The 20827-nt window shown below is 44.6% G+C and overlaps 1 long non-coding RNA gene across 3 annotated transcripts in view; it reads right to left on the bottom strand.

Moving 5' to 3' along the window:
- Positions 1 to 3940: 3940 nt before the first annotated feature.
- The window catches only part of LOC100938885 (uncharacterized), a 66852-nt gene continuing 49965 nt past the window's right edge, over positions 3941 to 20827 (bottom strand). For all 3 annotated transcript variants that reach the window (XR_008514857.2, XR_008514858.2, XR_008514860.2), the window contains 2 exons: positions 18671 to 18820; positions 3941 to 5271 (listed from right to left, as the gene is read on the bottom strand). This is a non-coding gene — a long non-coding RNA (uncharacterized LOC100938885). The remainder of the gene's footprint in view (positions 5272 to 18670; positions 18821 to 20827) is intronic.

Here is a 20827-nt window from a genome sequence, read left to right as displayed (position 1 = left end):
ATCCACCTCAGAGGAGACTTTCTTTTCTTTAAAGATGAAGCTCCTAGAGTTCATCCAGTCCAGTATTTCTCAGTCTTTTTTTTAACACCACAAATATACTATGTACCTGTTTATGTAATACACATTTATTGTTTTACACATTAAAATAAGAGTACACTCTTTCCACCCTCCCAAGAACCACTTTTTACCTTCTTGAGGGCAACATCACCCGCTTTGAGAATGCATGATCTAGTCTAACCCTGTCATTTTATAATTGAAGAGACTGATGCCAGAGAGGTGGAGGGAATGCCTCAAGGTCACTTAACTCAGACCAAATAGAATCAAGAGCAGATCCCAGGGCTCCTGGCTCCTCCACCCCACACTGCCTCAAGCATAATCATGGAAGCCTTTGCTACCACTTCCCCTAATCTGACACTCTCTGCCTTTCCTTCTGCATCTAAGGGCTCCATCCAAATTCAGACCCCCAACTTTCTAAGAGTAAGATGGTCAGCAACTAAGGAGCCAGGTACCTCCTAGACACCCCGGGTTAACAGTCAGGGACCAGCCCATCAGGAGATCCAAAGGGGCACCTGGGCTTCCTTCACAGAAGGCTGGCATGAAGGGACAAGCATTGCTTAGCTAAGGTCTTCACCATTGGGCCAACAGAGATCACACTGACAGCTTCCTTAGAGGTTCAGCTCCATCACCTTTTCCAAATGCAAGACAAGCATAAAACTACTTCAGTAATGGAAAAAAAATCAACTTGGAAATAATTAAACAGCAAGGCAGCCACCCATAATGATATTCTGCAGCACACTTTGGGGACAGTTTGCTGCAAAAGCGCCCGAGCACTCCGGTTGTTTAATTAACATTGAAACGGCAGTTCCACAAGAACTAAAAACCCTGTTAATTTATGTGTCTCTTAATGATGCTCATTTAAATACTGTCAACTTTCCATTGGTTTAATATTCATGATTTTGCATCATTAAAACACAATGATCAGCTTGGGGTGCGGGGGGAGACTTTCTTAAACACCCAGAAACACAAACTGTCTGAAGACAACAATTTCTAAATCCATACCTTTCCAACCCTCCCCGCAAAAGCTCAGCCCCTTAGAGAAGTTGTAAACCTGCTGGAGTGCTTTCAGAGCTGTGGACTGTGCAAGAGGTTGAGTGTAGTTTTATCATTTACTGCCTACTCACCTTTAAAACCAAGCTGGGCCTGATCTCATTGTCAGCAGATACAGAGCTGGGGAGCTCATCTGGCAAATGCAGGCACTTGATATGCACCAAGAGACCAGGCTCCACACCCAAGGGTGTTCAGAAGTATTTTAATCATGGCTAGGAGACACAAGTTACCCTGAAATATATTTCTGACAGAGAGGGACATTTAGGGCTGGTCAGGGTAAGATACTAATGAGGGGAGGAGGCATAGGGCTCAGAAGGGGGTGGGAATACCCTTATAGGGAACACGCAGGAAGTCAATGCAAGGCCCAAACAGGAGCTACACACACCATGAAAACTATGGTGAGCCCACACAGATAACCCACAGACTCAACACCCACAAATACTGGCAGAGACACAAGCCGACTCTCTGTCAGAGCATGGCCAGTAAGAATTCTATCAATCCAATTCAGGGTTACTGGACTCTGACTACAGTCCACACACTATGATGGGCTCTGAAGATTCCAACTTGATCAAGTGGGGAAGACAAACAAGTGAACAGGCAATGACCAAGAGAAGAGAAAAGAGCCAGGGCAGATGATAGTGGGAGGATGTGGGAAGCTATTTAGAGGAAGGGGCACAAAGGTGGGAAGTGGGACTGGCATCAGAACAACAGGCTGACACGTGGTAGACAATTTCTAAATGTTAGTCCCACCGTCTTCTCAAGCTCTCTCTCTCTCTGCAGAACCGCTTCACAATACTGGATCCTGCTTTCACTGAGCTCAAAACCAAGTCCCAGGGTAAGTCAAATATCAGCATCTCCTTATTTATACATCCTTCTCAGACAGACCATGATAAGTGCCATGGGAGTTGACTGGAGCAGAGGTCAGAGCACTGACCTCAATTCTACCTAGAGCAAGGTTCCACTTACTATTCATATGACCCTAGGCAAACTCAGTTAACCAGTAAATGTCTGAGTTTCTTCTTTGCAAAATTGAGATAATAGCACCCAATATTATTTGTATTAAAAACATCTGTTAATAGGTGTGTCTTCTCCACTAGAATGTGAGCTATAATATCTAATTTATCTCCATATTTTTATGACATGGCACATAGCAGGGACCAGAGGTATGCTGAGCTGAACTGAACAGCTGACCTCACAGGGATGCCTTAATAAATTAATAAAATGAAAGATATAAAGAGCACTTAGTAGGTGCTCAACAAATTACTTTTGGCAAGGGAGAGGATTAAGGAAGGCTTCAAGAAGTTTGAATTTAAAGTAGACCTTAAAGGGTAGTATAATGCGAGCCAAAGAGAAAAACATCTTAAGTTGAAAGAACAGAGTACACAAAGAACCAGGCCAGGAAAGCCCAACCCCACCTGTCTCCCTCTCCCCACACCTGGCTCCACCTATATACCTCCTGCTGATCTCTTTCACAACTTGTTTTCTGTCCTCAGAATATTATATTCTCCCTCAATCACCCAGCTAACTCCTATTGGGCTTCAAGAACTGGTTCAGAAGTCACCTGTTCCAGGAAGCCTCCCTGCCCTCCTTTAGGTTCCCTTTCTGGGATCCTGAAACTTCTCTGTCTCAGCCGCAGCACACCATGTTGTCATCACTGCTATGTGCCTGTCTCCCAACTTGGAAGACAAGGTCTGGTTCTGAATCATCACTGCATGCCCAATGCCCAGCACAGAGCCTGGCACAGAAAAGTTTTTGCCTTATAGATGGTATGATGGTTAATTTTATATATCAGCTTGACTGGGCCAAAGGTGCCCAGATTAAATATTATTTCTAGGCATTTCTGTGAGAATGTTTTTGGATGAGATTAGCATTTGAATCATTGGACTCAGCGAAGTAGACTGCTCTCATCAATATGGGTGGGCCTCATCCAATCCACTGAGAGCCTAAATAGAATGAAAAGCAGAAAAAGGGAAGATTCATCCCCCTCCTGCCTGCATGTCTGTGCTAGGACATCAGTCATCTCCTGCCTTTGGACTGAGATTTACGTAATAGCTCCCCTGGTTCTCAGGCCTTTGGGCTTGGACCAGAATCACACCACTGGCATTCTTGAGTCTTCAGTTTGCAGAGACAGATCATGGGACTTCTCAGTTTCCATAACTGCATGATGACTCCTTATTTTGTGTGTGTATATGTGTGCATGTGTATTCCACTGGTTCTGGATTCACTGGAGAACCTGACTAGTACAGATGACAAGCAAACAGTCTGGGTTTGAACAGCAATTCAAGAACATCGCCCTCTGTACACTGTACACAGATAGCTGTCTGTAGTGGCCACCTGGGCCAAGTCACAAAGGCCTGGGCCAAGCCAGCTTCTTCCTCTTCCTTCCTCCACTCACCATCCAGTCATCATGCACCAGAAGGTCCATTAGTCTAATAAGATTCTATTCCAGTCTGGATGTGGTGGCTCACGCCTGTAATCCCGACACTTTGGGAGGCTGAGGTGGGAGGATTGCTTGAGCTCAGGAGTTTGAAACCAGCTAGGGCAACCTAGCAAGACTGCATCTCTAATGAAAAAAAAAATTAAAATTATCATATGGGCATGGTGGCACATGCCTGAAGTCCCAGCTGTTCAGGAGGCTGAAGTGGGAGGATTGCTTTAGCCCAGGAGATCAAGGCTGCAGTGCCGTGATGCAATCACGGCACTCCAGCCTGTGTGACAGAGTGAGACCTTGTCTCAAAAAAAAAAAAAAATTCCATTCCATCAGTCCCTCCATCTCTGTCTCTTGATCCCTATTCCCACTGCCCCCTACTCAGGCCCCACCAACTCTCTAGCCTTTTTATTACTTGCCTTGGGTTGCCACTCTCTCCTGCAATCCATTCTCTATGCCTAACCAAAGAAATTGAGCTAACAGTCAGGACTCTTCCTCAGAGGAGCTATAACAACCTGACCTGGAAGGCCCTCTGGATACCAGCACTGCCAACCCCTCTGCCGGTCCAGCCTCATCTCTCCACCCTGATGGCTCCAGCCATTCCCTCTCTCATCTCCAAACCTCCCACCTGCTATTTCCTCCACCTGGAAAACACTTTCTCCTCCTCACCCCCCCTTTCCCAGATCACTTCTTTTCAGCTTTCAAGTCTCAGGTGCCAGCGTCACCTTTTCTAGACAGCCTTTCCTGACCCTCCTCAGGCTGAGTTAGGCCCCCTCCTGCCTTCACTGGATCTCTCCCTTAGACAATGGGCATTTGTCAGATAAGAGGGAAGGTGCTCGGGTAGTCAGAGATAACATTATGGGGAGGGAGAGAGTCTCCAGTAGGGCTTGCTCTTTTCTGGTTTATTTTACTCTTGGGGCAGCTCTAAGAAGGTATCCCCCACCAGCACATCTGTGAGGACTTGGCCAGAGTGGGTGAAGCTGCTAGAGCAACAGCAGCTTCCTCCTGACCTTCTGCCTCTGCATGTTCCCCTGACTCACTGATGGAAAACATCCACCCTTCTGGGCCTCTTCCTTATTTCATCACTTTAATAAATTAAGAACAGATTGAAAAGCAGAAAATATTGTCTCCCGGGCCCCAGCACCCACATTCCAACTCAATTACAGGATTTGTTTTTGGGTCTGGCCAGACACAGAAGCAACTGAGATGCAGCAGAAAGAGTGAGAGAAAGAGCTGAGATCAAGAGACCAGAGAAAGTAATTCCTATCCCAGCTCAGTCACTGACCAGTGGCCTCAGGCAAATCCATTCACCTCCCTGAGCCTCCCATCTCTCCTTATCTGGAAAGTGGGTGGTAACAATGACACATGCTTCACAGGGTGATGGGAGCATGTCAAATGAAGTAGAGGATATAAAACAAAACTGCTATGTAAATTGTCAAGTCCTAGACCATGTGAGAAACAGATTATTTCTATTCTACCAATTCTCTTGGTCAGAGATGACATGGCATCAGGCCCTCCCTCCCTTCTAATAGCTTAGCCTTGGAACTTTGAACAAAAACTCTTGTATTCCTTGAGGTCAGGTCTTCATTCTCCCACTCCTTGTAGCAACTAACACTGGAAAGAGGGACTCTGTGGATCTTCAGTTATATATGCAACAGTTGTCGTTGTTGTTGGTGGTGGTGTTGCTGCTGCTGCTGCTGCTGCTGCTACTGTTTTCAGTTGACAGCCAGAGTGCTCTATTGGGAAAAAAAAAAAAAGTATAGGTCTGGGTGTGAGCTGTGAGACATAGTTTTGTTCCTGGCTGCACCACTTGATTTCTTGCCAATTGCATCACTTCTGTGGCTTGCAGTTTCAGTTTCACCATGTATAAAATGAGGGCAGAGGGGCAATGAGTTAATCATCCTTATCTTGATAACCTCATAGGGTGGCAATTAAGATTGAATTAGACCTTTTATAAGCTGTGAAGTTCTATACAAATATAAACTGCCGTTAAAAGAATAATAATAATTCAATTATTGTAGTAGTTACTAAATAGTGATGATGAGGAAAAATATCTTAGCTAGATGATAATGTCCCCTCTTCTTCAGGGGAGAGAATTGCACCTCTTTTGATCAGCCCTTCTGAGTTCCCTACAATTTACAATATTGTAAGTCCTTCCTTTCTCTAACCCAATTACCTCATGTTTTAGGTTAAGCCAGTCTCATTTTCTTCTCTTAGTTGGAAAGGAGAATAAGGTCACCATATTCTTTAAGACAACTTTCACCCAATTTAAGGCCATTCATAAGTCACACTTCTTCCTTCTGACATGCTATCTGAAGACAGCATGTTGGAGGAAAGAGATGAATTCTGTTTTGGAAAGGTGAGTTAGAGGTGCATGTAGAACTTTCAACAGGGATGCACAATAGACTAGCTGGAAATAAAGCCAGGAGTTCAAGAGAGTGCTCTGTGCTGAAAATAGTGGTTCAGGAGGCCTCAGAATAAAAGTGGCAGCTGAATAGCTTCAGTCTCATTAAGCTACTCTCTATTTCCTGGCCAAGCCATTCACTTTCATGCCTTCCTGCCTTTGCTCCTGCTGTTTTTTCTGCCTAGAATGTCCTTTCTCCCTTATCAACTCTGAAATCCTATGCATCACCTCCAGAGAGGGTCTAACATTGCTAAAGGTTTCACTCACCCCACAGCAAAGTATTGCAAGGTATCTTCTATGTTTCTATGTTTGCTTTACTAGCTCTTTCCTACTTAGTCCTCACAACACCACTATCAGATAAGTATCATTTTTCTCACTTTACAGATGAGAAACTAACTCATCCATCTAAAGCTACACAGCTAGTTAGAGGTAGAACTAGGATTCAAACCCAGATTTTCAGATATCAGTTAGTCCAAAGATTTCAGTGCAACAAGATTCTGCCAACTACTCCAACAGCAAGAGATGTATGATGGGATAGGACTAGCTTCCAATTCTGAAGTCAAATTCAGATATCAGCCTTACCTGGGCTGGGCGCAGTGGCTCACGCCTTTAATTCCAGCACTTTGGGAGGCTGAGGCAGGTGGATCACTTGAAGTCAGGAGTTCAAGACCAGCCTGGCCAACGTGGTGAAACCCTCTCTACTAAAAACACAAAAATTAGCCAGGCATGGTGGTGCATGCCTGTAATCCCAGTTCCTTGGAAGGCTGAGGCAGGAGAATCGTTGAACCCGGGAGGCGGAGGTTGCAGTGAGCTGAGATTGCACCACAGCACTCCAGCCTGGGCGACAGAGCGAGACTCCATTTCCAAAAAAAAAAAAACAGATATCAGCCTTGCCTGAATTTTGGACAGAGTCACTCTGGCTTGGGATTGAGTTGACCAGGTAAATCAGGCTGGTGAGCAGCCAGGGCTCTCCTTTGAGGTTGGCCTCCCTTGGAGCTCTCCGTGGTACTGACACAACTTCCATCTGCCAGCCCTGAAAGCTTGATGCATTCGCTCCATAGCAACTGCGTGGGTTTGTCAGGGACAGGACCGTGGCCATTTCCCAAACATATCCCCCATCTCCAAACTTTAATCTTGTTTATTCCTATGCCAGATACTGCTCCTTCTTGTACCTGGTGAATTTCTCATCATACTTCAAGACTTGGCTCCCATTGGCTTCCCAATATGAAGAAATCTTCTTTGGCTTTCTTAGAAAGAGTTCTTAGTTACCTACCATGTGTCAGGCACAGTGGTGATGACTTTCATAGGCAATACCACTTATTACATACCAACATACTATATAATTTATTATTTATGATATTCATTATTTATTGTCTCTGGGGGCCCTTCTGGAAGTGCCTGCATTAGGAAGAATCCTGAACAATATGATAGAAATTTTGGACTCTGTTCTAAAAATTATAAGTAGCAGGATAATCAGGGGCAAATTCCAGAACTTAGGACCTTGGCCTCTTTATTGCTGTCCTCCGCTCTATCAAACCTTACTGTAACCAGCCCTGGGAATCCCACACCATCAAGACTTAAGTATATGAGCATACTTTATTTAAAAGATCCTCATTTCCTGCCTCTTTGTGAACTTCTGCTTGTAGGCAAGGTGGTAACAAGGGTAGGGGTTGCCTTCTCATGTAAAACAACCCCACTCCCCAAAAGAAAAACAGACAAAATATATAAAACAATGGTTTTTAAAACAGTGGATATGAAGCAACAATGGTTTGTATTGTTTCTCAAAGAGCAATAGTCATCTTTGAGAAACAAGCAAGGTGGGCCCTACCATTGCCCCCAACTTACTGCTTGAGAATTTCCATGCCTCAGCACAGGGAGGGAGGATCTGGTGGACTCCCTGAATAGTAGAGTCAGATCTGAGAATCCCAAGAGAGCAAAACTACTAGAGTTCACAGGAAAGGGTACTGGAGAGAAAGACAGCACTGCACAAAGAGAGAATTCTAGAAATCTGTGAAGGTTTCCAAGTGAACAATGAGTGCATATGTGTGAAGAAACTACACAAGGCCAGGGAAAGACCCATCAGAGCCCAGTACTCACACAGGATCAGAAACAGTATCTGTTCCTACCAGCCAACTTGAAAAAAAAATCGTAATTCACAGGGCATTGGGTAGAGCACTCAGAAGAGTCTTCTCTTAGTTATGGGGAATAATTTGCTCTAGACCACAAGCTGCTCTGATCCTGCCTAACAAATCTTAAAATAAAGACCCAAAAGGATCAAAATGTTTCCAAGTAACTTAACTGCATCCCAGAACAAATCTCAAGAATACTTAAAGAAATATAAAAATATCCAGCCCCAAACAAGGTAAAATTCACATTGTCTGGAATTCAGTCAAAAACTACAAAGCATGTAAAAATGCAGAAAAATAGGACCCACACTGAGAAGACGCATAGTCAATTGGAACTGACACAGATATTAGAATTAGGAAATATAGAAAATAAATAGTTATTATGATTGTATTCTCTCTGTTGAAAAAATCAAGTAGAGTCACGGAAGACATAAAAGAGGATCGAAATTAAACTTCCAGAAGTGAAAACTGCAATGTCTGAAAGAAAAATTCAATGGAGTAAATTAAAGACAGATTAGACCTTGCAAAAAAATAGTAAAGTTGAAAAAAATCGAAATTATTCAAAATGAGACACAGGAAAAAAAGAAGAAATTTTAAAATGAAAAGAACATCAGTGATCTACAGGACAACCTCAAGAAACCTAATATATGTATAATGGCAGTCCCTGAAGGAGTAGGGATGCAGAAAAATTATTTGAAGAAATAATGGCTGCAAATTTTTCCAACTTTGATGAGAACTATAAACTCATAGATCTAAGAAGCTCAATGAACCCCAAACACAAGAAAAATTAAGAAAATTACCCCAAGGCACATCATAATCCAATTTCTCAAAACCTGTAATAAAAGAAAAATCTTAAAAGGAATCATAGAGAAAAGAAATGTTATAAAAAGAGAAACAAAGATAAGGTGAAAAAGGAGTTCTAAAGAGAAATAATGAAGCCAGGAGACAATGGAGCAGCATCTTTAAAGTATAAAAAGAAATCTGTCAACCTAGAATCTTATACCCAATGAAAATACCTTTCAAAGGTGAAGACAAAATAACTATTTTTCTGACATATAAAAGCCAAAATAATTCACCACCAGCAGAATAGCACTATAAAAAATATTGAAGGAAGTCCTTCAGTCAGAAGGAAAATGAAACCAAATGGAAATATAAATCCTCATAATGGAATGAAGAATACCAGATTTATAAGATTTTAAAAATATGATTTAAATCTCTTTAAAGGATAGTTCTTGTTTAAATGAAAATAATAACAACGTATTATGAAGTTTACAAGTAAAATGTATGACTAAATTAGCATAAAGGCAAGGAGGAAAAAAGGGAGGTACACTATTTTAAGGTTTTATACTACATGTGAAGTGCTGCAACAACGCTTGAAAGCAGACTGCAATGTTAAAGATGTATACTATAAACCCTAAGGTAGCCATTAAAATTACACACCAAGGAGCCGATAAGACAACAAAAGAAATAAAATAGACTCACTTAAAAAACTATCCAAAAGATACTGCCCAAAAAATGATAGACTGAAACCTAACCACATCAATAATTACATTAAATGTAAATGGCTTCTGTCTCCCTTAGCTTGTTGAAATGAACATCTGAAAAGTACTCATCCCTCATTATCTGGATTCAGCCCTCAAAATCATCCTCTGAGATAGATAGATCACAAGTTATTGTCTCCTACCACAGATTAGGAAACTAAGACCACCTGAGGGAAAGTGACTTGCTCAGGTCAACAGTAAATTAGCAAATCAGTCCTCAGTCTTCCCAATCCTAAGAAGAAGCTGCTTCGACCAAGCCCTGAAATAGACTCTTCCCTTCAGAAACTCATTTATTCCCACCTGCTTCTACTCTTCCTCTCTCTCTCTATCTCCCGCCACCCCCTGCCCCCTTCCCGCACCACCACCCCGCCCCCCACCCCCCGCGCCCTGCCCTTCTCAAAAGAAGAAATACAATTTGGCATGAATTAATGATAAGCCTGCTTGGTCAATTACCAGAGCTAAGTGCTCTCCCGCTGGGAGTGGCTCCCACAAAGCACTAAGTGATGTTGGACTAGCCAAGAGGCCCCGCCCAGCCAGGCCTAAGGCCCTCCTGGGTCCAGGCTTAGAGGAAGCAGCTTTCCAATTAGCTCTTGCCAGACAGACTGGCTTCTCTGCACAGCAAATTGGGTTACAGAGCTCTCCTCCAGCTGGTCTCCTTGTCTGGTCCCCTCCGCCCCAGCAATGAGGATGCTAATCCACTGTAGGCCAAGCCTGCAGATTTCAAGCACCCATGGAGAGAGGTATGTGCAAACCCAGACTCTGTCCCAATAAGGTGGCATTCCATAAGCCAGTAGATATGCCCTATACCAGTCAGACAATGACCTCAGAGCCCTGAAATCCAGGCTCTTGAGCCAGTCACAGAAAGCAGTGCCTAAAGGAAAGAAGCTGAAGTCCTGCACTTTCTCCCTGCCCATAGCTATCTCCCGCTCCCACCTCCCACCCCCACAATAAGGCAGTGTTAGGGCTGTCCCCTTGCCATCAGGCCGGGTTTTCTTTTTCTAATTTCCTTCTCCTCTAGCAATTCAAAGACAGCCCATCTTGCTCTTTAAACCTGGAGAGAAGTGCTGAGGAGAGGGGAGCCAGGGACCTCAACATGAAGTGTCCTGGACCCTGTATCCCCTCTTTCTGGGCCAGCCTGAGTTCTAGCCCAGAGCTGGCATCTACCATCCCCATGTCGCCAATATAAGGGCCTGGCCTGCTCTGCCACTCCCCCTAGTGGGCATTGCCACCTGACAGCACTGAACTTTCCCCCACAGAGAGTAAAAACACAGCACTTCACAGTTTACAAAATAATTTCAGAGACATTGTTTCACTTGACCCTCACAATTACTCTACTAGGTATGATGAGCAAGGGTTGTAATTCCCATTTAAGAGGTCAGGAAACAAATTTAGACAGGTGAAGAGAGAACTCAGAACCAGTTTGAAGCAGAGCTGGTCCTGAAGCTCAGGCCTCTCTCCAACCCACTGCTGCACTGGGGAGCGTTCTCAGGTCCCCTTCACGGACAGTGTACCACTATTTGACTCAGAGCAATAGGGAAGGGTCTTAGCACAATTTGCCCACATATCCATCCAACCATTCACCCATGCAGCACATACTTGTCAGCAGCTACCGTGATCAAGGTACTAGGGACACCAAAGTGAATTAAACCAAGTGTCTGCCTTCAGGGAGCCCACAGATTGTTGGGAAAATAAACAGATAATGACAACACAGTGTGAACAGTATAATGATGGAGGTGCCCCCAGAGACTGGGAGGTGCTCAGGGCAGGCTCCTTGCCCAGAAGAGAGGTGACACCTGAACCAAGAAGAACAAGTGGGAATTCACTAAGCAAAGATGGAAGGGTGGGCAGATGGAGAACATCCCAGGCAGAAGGAACTATAAAGAAAAGTGAAATCACAAGATGCCTTCAGGAAACTTTTCAGTAGTGCTGTATCCTGGAGCATGAGGGGGCATAGAGGCACGGCATGGGGCTGAGATGTGGCAGGGCCAGACCATAAGCATTCATGCATGCCCAGCTGTTCAGGTCAAGGCTTTGCCGGGATGAGCTCTCTGCAAGGTGCTGGCTGCAATCCCACAGCTAGCCAGGTTTATGGCCAAATGTTCTCATATCAGCCAGGGGGCTGAGGAGAGACAGGGCCTTTGGGGAGTGAGCAGCTGGTGATGCTGGAAAGTGTCTGCCAAGAGAATTCAGCTGAGAACACTTCCCATTCCCAAGAGGTCAAAGAGCCCTGTTGCTCCTCCCTAGTGGAGGCCCTGAGATCACACTGTCATTCATAATTCACTCAACAAACACTCACTGGGCCTCTGCTTGTGCCAGGCTCTGAGCTAAGCTCTGGGGACACAAAAATAAAAAGGCATGGTCTCTGCCCTTGAGGAATGCATGGTCCTGGAGTGGAAGAACAGACTTGGAAGTTATTGCAGTACAGTGAGAGATGGGCACAGAAGGGGAGCAGAAAATCCTTTATGGGAGCCCAAAAGGAGGGGGTGTTGAGCTAGGTTTTAGAGGATGGGTTAGAGTCTGTCGTGTAGGAAAGGGCATTTGAGAAAGTAGGAAGACTGTATGAAGCATAAGCCATAAAGGGGCACTGAGGCGCAGGAGAAGTGGCTGTGTGCTGGGGTAGATTGTGGGAGATCAGACCAAAAGAAACTGGTTTTTACAGGCTGAGCAGGGATGTTGTCTTAAGGTCAGGTCTGGGTTTTATAAAGATGACTCTGGCAAAAAGAGTGACTGAAGCCGGGGGCTGAAGCAGAAGGATTAGGTCTGAGAAGCACTAAGACAGAGTTGACAGGGCCAGGGGACTAACTGACTGACTATGTGAGGAGAGACATTCATTTGTATCTTGCTTTTTAAAATTGCCATGCTTAGCTAAGTGAACCTCTTCTGCAATGCAAATGTGAGGATTCAATAAGCTAAGGTAAGTGAAAGGCCATTGTACAGACCCCACCCCTACGCCCAGTAGGTACGGAGTCAACACTCAATCGAAGGCTCTGCTATAGCTGACTCTCTACGTGATGCAGTGAATGAGTAATGAATGAACAAATGAATGAGAAAATTGATGGCCTATGTGTCCCCCAGCACGCATCATCAGAACCACACAAGCCTCTATGCCCCACCAGAAGTTCTTGGAAAAGAAGGCCAGCTTAGTGGTGTGTGTTTCTCAGAGACACCCTTGGGGAAAGTCAATCTCAGCAGCTGCCTAGGGGCTTGAGGTCCAGCTGACTCTCCTTGGAGGATCCGGCCTTCATTCTTTTGGCAGATGTAAGGCAGTGGAGGAGGGATACGTCTGTGCCTGACTCTGGGAAGCCCTCATATCTGGGATACAGGTTTGGGCCTGGCTATACCAGCCTCACTGTGCAAATATCAATAAGACAGAAGACAACATGTGAGAAACAGAATAAAGCTCAGGGTAGTAACTGACATCATCTAGTCACCTACTATGCAGAGGCCTCCTGCTAGGTACATTATGTCTATTATCTCATTTAATATAGCAATCCTGGAAAAAGGAGGATTTATCCATATTTACTGATTAGAAAACTGAAGCATAGAGAGATGTAGTTTTTCCTAGGTCATACAACATATTCTGGACCAAGTCCATCAATTTGTCTATACTTGAAGTAACACATTACAGAAAGTTGGAAACAAAGTAAAAGAACTTACAATTTCATCATCCCAACACAGCAACTATTATTTTGCTTATCTCCTGCATGTTTGGTACATACTTGAGATTTTATTATTCATACAATTTGGTTTTTACTTTTCTCCTTATTTAACATTACATCATAAGCATTCTTTCAGATTACTATATTGCCTTCAGAACCATTATTTTTCATGGCTACAGACTCTCAAATTGAGTGTAAACATCGGATTTTATTCAACCATTTCCAATGGTTAGGTACTTAAGTTGCTTCCAATCATTTGATATTATAAACAATCAATCTTTTCTTTTATTTAGAATTGTCTTATTTTGGAAAGATTATTTCCTTAGAGCAGATGCTCAGAAACAGAAATACTAGGACAAAGAGTATGAACATGTTTAAGTCTTTTGATACTTGCTACCAAATACCTTTCTTGTGGGGCCTTTCTCCTTCTCCCCCATGTCTGGATGCCTGATTTACCTCTCCCACTCTCTGGTCCCCCTGGCAGAGGCACAACACCCCCCAGACCCTGTCTCCTCATCTATGAGATGGAGTGAATGACCCTCCTCTGCCAACCTCGTAGGCTGGAGAAAAAGTGATTCAAGACCCTATGATAGGCAATACCACAGAGTGGTTAAACAGCATAATGTTGGTGCCAGACTACCTAGGTTTGAAGCCCTGATCTCCTACTCCAGAAGCTGTGTAACCTTGGGCAGGTTACTTAACTTCTCTGTACCTCAATGTCCTTATCTGAAAAACAAGAGTGATGAAAGTAATAGCAACTTTTTAGGGTTGTGGATGAGGCTTTAAAGAACTATTTTATGCGGAAATCATGTAAGGAAAGCTGTGGTTATTATAAAGGTGATGTCTGATGTGGAAGGCAGCACTAGCAGAAAAAGCTTCGGCATTCCTTCCCACAGGTGCTGCCCCAAGGGAAGGGGGCAAGAGCCAGGTGCCTAACAGGCTTTTTGTAGAAACAGCTGATCTAGCTCTAATGGCAATGACCATTACTCCCTCCCTGCAGCCTCCACAGTGCAGGGTCTCAGTCTCTCTTGCCCCCACCCCACCACCACCCACCACTACCACCTCTGCCCTCTGGCTGCTGTGGCCAGATCTTATCCCTTTTTCATCAGGCTGCCTAACTGACCGGAAAATGTAAACACATCCCTAAACGCATGTAACTGCTCCCCACCCCCCAGCACTCTCCCCCTTTCCGGGAAGCCAGGCCCCAGCGCCAGCCTGACAAGCAGCACTTAATTCTTTATTGAAAACCATTAACTGGAGTTCAGTTCCCTGAGCCCCAGTTTCAAATTACTCACAGGAAACGCCAGACCGGGAGAGTGGCTTTCAAGGGCAGAGCCATCTCCTCTAACAGACTGGCTCCAGGACCCTGGCTATGAAGACTTTTTTTATTTTGAGAGGCAATAACAACAACAAGGACACAGAAACAGCAGCAATAGCTTCAACCCCTACCACACATGAGAGCTGACAAAGCACCCTCCTCTTCCTCTCTTATTAACAATAGTCCAGTGCAGCAGGTCTGGCAGGAAGTAGTGCCACTCCCTGATAGATGAGAAAACTGATGGCCTCGGGGTCACACAGGCAGGCAGAAATTGAACTGGGCTCCAGATCCCCCTGCCAGTAAGCCCACGACCCCGGCCCTTCACAGACTTCACAGACCACCTACAGTGGGGCCTAACCTGTGGGAGGCACAGCAGGGGAGACAGGTGAAAAAGATGAGACACCTGCCTTGAGAAGCTACCTGATTGGGAGAGGGACAATGAAAAAGAGTCCTAAACTAGAGCCTCAGAAACCCTAGTTCTATCCTGGGTCTGCCACTAACTGCCTGGCACACTGTGGGTGTTAATTACCATTCATGGCACAGGCAGGAAGCAATAAGGCCAGGGGAAAATGGACAAGAGGAGTGAGGGAACGGAAAAACAAATGTGTCCTTGTCACCTCTATCAATATTTCTAGCCAACCTAAAAGAAACTTTATTCAGTCATTCATTTTGAATTGCCTGAGGTCTTATATGTGCCAAGCACTGAGAAAGTGCTTTACAAATATTTCTCATTGAATTCTCCAAATAGCCTTTTGGAATAGATACCATTACTATAACTATCACCATTGACCAATGAGGAAAGGGAGGCTCAGAGAGTTTAGGTAACTCATTCATGATTACACAGCAGTGTCAAGATTTGAACTCAGGTCAGCCTGACACCAAGATTCCTACTGCTCATTGTGTTACTATTAATAGTATCATTATGGTTCTATAAACAACTACACAGTGACCCAACAAGAGCAGAGAGAATAACAGGCCTGTGTGGGATGTCAAAGAAGTTTTCTCAGAAGCTGTAGAATCTGAGTTGAAGGATGGGTGAGACTCGGCCAAATGAAAAAGGCAGGGGAGAATGTTCCATGCAGGGACAGTAGCATAGGCCAGGGCCAGGAAGTATCAAAAGACACAGCATGTTAAGGCAAGTCAGGAATTGCTGAAACGTCTGAATTAAGCACAGAGAGTACAAAGGGACATTGGCCTCCAGGAGTGTACAGCCCCAGAGAGATGGAAATATGTCAGATGACTTGGTTTTTGAGGTGAACTGGGTAAGAATTTTTATCCAAGAACAAACAGTGTTCTGCTTGTGTATCTCACTCACCTCTTCCATACAGCAGCCCTGAGAAGTAGCTGAACAAGGATGCCCTTGGCTGGGGCAGGCAAAGGGCTCTGACCTCGGAGTCTAGGGGCCTGTTTCCCAGAGGTTGTGCTACTTACCCCCTCTGAATCCGGGTTTCCCCTTCTCTACAAAGGGGTCACTGAGAGCCACTTCCCAGCACAGTAACTTCCAAGTTACTGTACTTTCTAGTAGCCTGGAAAGAATACATTGGGGTTTATTTTCATTTACTTCGTTTTAAAAATGTGGTCACTGAGGCTCAGAGACTTGCCTGCAGACATCTTCAGAAAATGCTTGATCTGAAATTTGATCTCAAATCTGATGGATTTCTCTGCCATGCTGTCACTTCCACCTACTGAGTCTAGTTTAGCCCTCTCAAGTCCAATACAATAAGCCTGCTTCTCCATCCACAATACTCCCTTGTATGGATGAAGACAACAGCTGTGTCCCCAAATCTCCTCTTTCCAGGCAAACACTCCCAGATTTTCACCCAGTAGGATTTCCCAACCCTCAACAGGGCTTAGTTGCCCTTGAGAAAGAAACAGGAAAGAAGAACAATAGGAGTTGCCTAGTGCCCTGGCCAGGACTGAAGCATCCCCATCCTCAGAGTATCAGCTGCAGCAAACTCCCCATGGAAAACAGCAGTCACAGCCGGTTTGCCTTCTCCAGTCCACAAACTGCCATGGCCAAGCTGGACACCAGCTTGGAAACCCAAGGGACCTGTCTCCATCCCAAACCTTGTCTCTTCCCTGCCCCAGATGGCCCTTATTTGAGCTGGATCCATTTTCTTGGCCACCTTACTAAATGCGGTGCACACTCATTCCAGAAAATGCTGACCTCTGCTCCAAGCCGCCTTGTCGGCAGTTTCCCAGACATAGCTCGACTGTTTATTTATTTATTTTTGTGTTAGCAAAGAGGAGAAAATCACATTGGCCTAAAATGAATACTAATGAAATGCCTTCGTTAGCGTCCTTTGTGATAAGAATGAAAAATCGGATTTCCGCAGAATCACAAGCTATATATTTCTTTTCCCCAACCTTTTTTTTTTTTGCCCTTTCCTCTGACAGAGAGATTAGGGACAGCCTGGAAGGAGAGTAAAGTCATTTCATTAAAAATATCTGCATTTTTAAGGGCGCCTTTGTTGTAGTGGGATGTGGCTGTGCAATTTCTCCAAACCCACTTTTCTCAGCCTGTAAAGCAAATGTACCTATTTGTCCTCTGCTGCAACAATGCCAGCTGCATTCAATCAACTGAGAAGCTGCAAGCCATAAACCTTCCCCAGCTAAGGGGGGATGGGGGTGGGGAGAGGGAGCAAGCAAGAAAGGAGGCATGCCATAAAAATTCATCAGAATAATGTAGGGATGAGACGAGCTCCGATCGCGGGCAAGCAATCAACCAATCACTCATCCCATGGCATTTACAGCACGTCTCATTCCCCTGTTCCTTAAGGACAATTGATTTTTCCTGATTCCATTAGCATAACAGCGTGGAAAATGTCTGCAGTGCAATATTTCTGGAAAGTTCCAACAAGTAGGCTGGGCACTGGAGTGTGACCATCTCCATAAAGCTTCCTGAGGCTCTGCGGCAGACGCTGCCGTAGCCGCCACAAAAGGCCCAGAGAGAATGATGCAGTCTCCAAAATTTGGGGGCCAAGGGCACCTCGGGGGTGTCAAAGAAGGTAATTGGCACCGATATGAAACCTCTTATCTTCTTGTCCCTGAACACAGAAGCACTCTTTTCTGCAAGATGTGATATCATGGAGTGGTAAGAAGCAAGTAAAACCCACCTCAGCTAGGAGTGACTATGTGACACATACTGAGTCCATTTGTAACCTTCTAAAGCTCCTGCATTTAGAAGCTGAGGAAAGAATGCTTATTGTGATTATTCCTTTGTGTGTGAACAAGAAGGCTGCAGGGGTAGGTGCCCAGGGGCCTTACTCTGCTTTTCTGTCAGCTAGGTCTCCACCACATTCTCCACTGAGACCACATATGCATGAGAAGGGAATGTGAGGCATTTGGAACCATGCAGACCTGGGTTCAAATCCTGCCTCTTCCTTTTATTTGTGTGCTTGGCCATGGGCTACAGATAATTAACCTCTCTAATCCTCAGTTTCTTGTTATAAAATATGAAGACCTCATTACTTCACAGGCTGTTGGGAGAATTAAATGAGACTATGTGAAAAGCACCTAGCGTAGTGCTGATGCATAACAACAGCTCAACAAATCAGATTCTCCTCCTTCCCTGTTTCTCTGCATTTCATTTTCCTCCTGCCCACCAGCAATATAATTTCCTCAGTATCAGCTTCTGCTGGTCAAGAAAGTGAAACTTTCCAATGCCAAAGAAAACATATAAAACACAGAATATTTCCATCTGCTTTTGCAAGCAAGATTAAAACCTGGCTATGCCTTTTTAAATGTGCTTTGGGAGACTTCTTATTCAGTCTCCTGAGTCATTCCCTTTCTCTTCTCTCACCCCTCCTCTATTCTCACATTGCACCAGAAATCTCTCTAAAACACACGTGACCTTGTCACACCCCTGCTTAAAACCTCTCAGTAGCTCCTCACTGCCATCTTCTGTCTTCAAGACTCACCTCAGGCTGTCTCTTCCAGGAAGCCTTCTTTGACCCTCACTCTCCTTTAGGATCCCACAACCCCTGTGCACATTCTCACACTCTGTGTCCATGCTTTGTCCATCCTAGACTGTGGGATCCTTATGGGCAGTTTTCTAGTTCCATGTCCCCAGAATCTGTCATCTCACCTTATGTTTAGTAGATGTTCAGTTGATGTTTGTTGAGAAAACCAACTTACAAAGGCAGTGCTGATCTCATCACCAAGGCTCTAGGTTTATTTAGCTCAGTGTTTACGGAAGGCGGTGTGGGTGCTGGCCGTGGTCCTGAATCTGTAGGGCCTGAGGAGAAAAAATGTAATCAAGAAAACTTGAGTGTGGTGAATACAGTCCTCATTCATTCAAACAACCTCCAGACAGATGGCATTTTGTTTGGAAACTGGAAGGAGGGCAGGGATTCTGGAGACTTCAGTTCCAGTCCTGGCTCTGCTATGAATGCTCTACTCAAGACACAAAACATTTCTGGATTTCCATTTTTTCATACGTCAAGTGGAAACAAAACCTGACCCTCCCATGTCGCAAGATTGTTCTAAAGATTACAAAAGATGATGTCTGTGAATCTCTTTGTAATCTTTTTTAAAGTGCTTGCCATGGAAGACCTCAAAGGTTCCTCCCAGCCCTTTCAGTGCTCACTGGTTGAGAGTTATCTACACCGACCACCTCCAATTCTTCACCTCCAGCTTGCTCCTCGGTTCACTCCCATGTGGCTTCTGGACTCATCATCCTGACAAAACGACTCTCAATAATTACCTTATGCTGCTAAACCTATTCTTCAATCCTCATTATACTTGCTCTCCTAGGACTATGTTTTTAGCACTCCAGCACTTACCCCAGGATATAATTATACATTCATTTATGTGCCTGTTTTATTAATACTTTCTCTTTAACTAGACTCCATAAGGACCCAGAGTTCCATGAGTGAACTCCATGAGGCTACAAATCGTGTTTGTTTTTGCTTGCCATTGCACTCCCAGGTCCTGGTAAAACGATCACAAGAAGCAGCCTCCCCCATGACTTGGAAGGTAGGCAATGTGCCCAGAGCAGGCCTGGCCATGTCCAACACTGGCAGATACCAAAAGAACTCCTGGCACCTCTATGGAAGTCCCAGAGTCAACCTTCCTGTGCTCCACTGCCAAGGCTTCTGCCCAATGTGACTTGGAGCTCTGATGAGGCCTCTGCCTCTTGAGAAATACAGAGAGTACAAGGAGGACTGCATGGTGCCCAGCAGCATAAGCACAAGAGGTGAGTATGTGGGGTAAGATCTGGAGCACCACTAAGTCCAGCTGCCCTGCTGTGTAGAGAAAGACAACTAAGGCCAGAGAAGAAATGTAATCTAAGATCTTACAATGAATTAATGTTATGCACAGCCCAGAAAGAGCTAGAGGCAGGAAATGTGATCTCTCAGATCTCCTGTGATCCCTGCTCTGGGACACCATGAGCCCTGGGCTGCCCTCTACTATAACACACGTCTGCCTGGGTTGCCATTGTCTGTTCACATGTCCACCTTCTCCTGGAGGACAAGGAGAGTGTCTGCTTAATCTTTGTATTCCCAGGGATAGCCCAATGCATGACACATAGTAGGACTAAACCAATGTTTCTTGACTAGACACTGGATCGCAAAGAGATTAGGAGAGTGGATGCCAAATGGTAAGAAGGCTGACTGGGAACCAACTCAGAATCCCTCTTAGCCTGAGACCCACCCACCCCCAAAGCCGAGAAATAAGGAATAGTCAGTCTCAAGCCTGAACATCCCCGAGATCCAGTAATGGGCTCCATGGTGAAGTCCCTAAAATAGATTTGCTACTGAATTCCTGCTGAATTTCCAGATTGTTCATCCAAGAAATCCAGTGCCATCCTGCAACCCCCTGGGAAGAAGAGAGCTTTAGAATTTATGATCTGCCCTTACAGGTAACACAAAGCACAGAACATTATTTGCATTTGGAGGCCAGGGAAACTGAGGTTCTTTCATCCATTCCATAAGGATATAGAAGAAAGATATATTATTCAGGATTTTCCAGAGAAACAGAACAAATTAGATAGATAGATAGATAGATAGATAGATAGATAGATAGATAGATAGATAGCAGGGGATTTATTATGAGAATTAACTCATACAATTATAGAGGCCAGGAAGCCCCACAATATGCTGTCTGCAAGGTAGAGAACCAGGAATGTCAGTGGTATGATTCAGTCAGAGTCTGAAGGTCTCAGAACCAGGAGCTCTGAAGTCCAAACGCAGAAAAAAAAAAGGATGTCCCAGTTCAAGTAGAGAGAGTGAATTTGCCCTTC

Source organism: Pongo abelii, chromosome 1 (genome assembly GCF_028885655.2).
Source record: "Pongo abelii isolate AG06213 chromosome 1, NHGRI_mPonAbe1-v2.0_pri, whole genome shotgun sequence".
In the NCBI taxonomy this organism is placed as follows: domain Eukaryota; kingdom Metazoa; phylum Chordata; class Mammalia; order Primates; family Hominidae; genus Pongo; species Pongo abelii.
The sequence above is the reverse complement of the archived record's forward strand: the minus strand, read 5'-3'. Positions and strand labels throughout refer to the sequence as shown.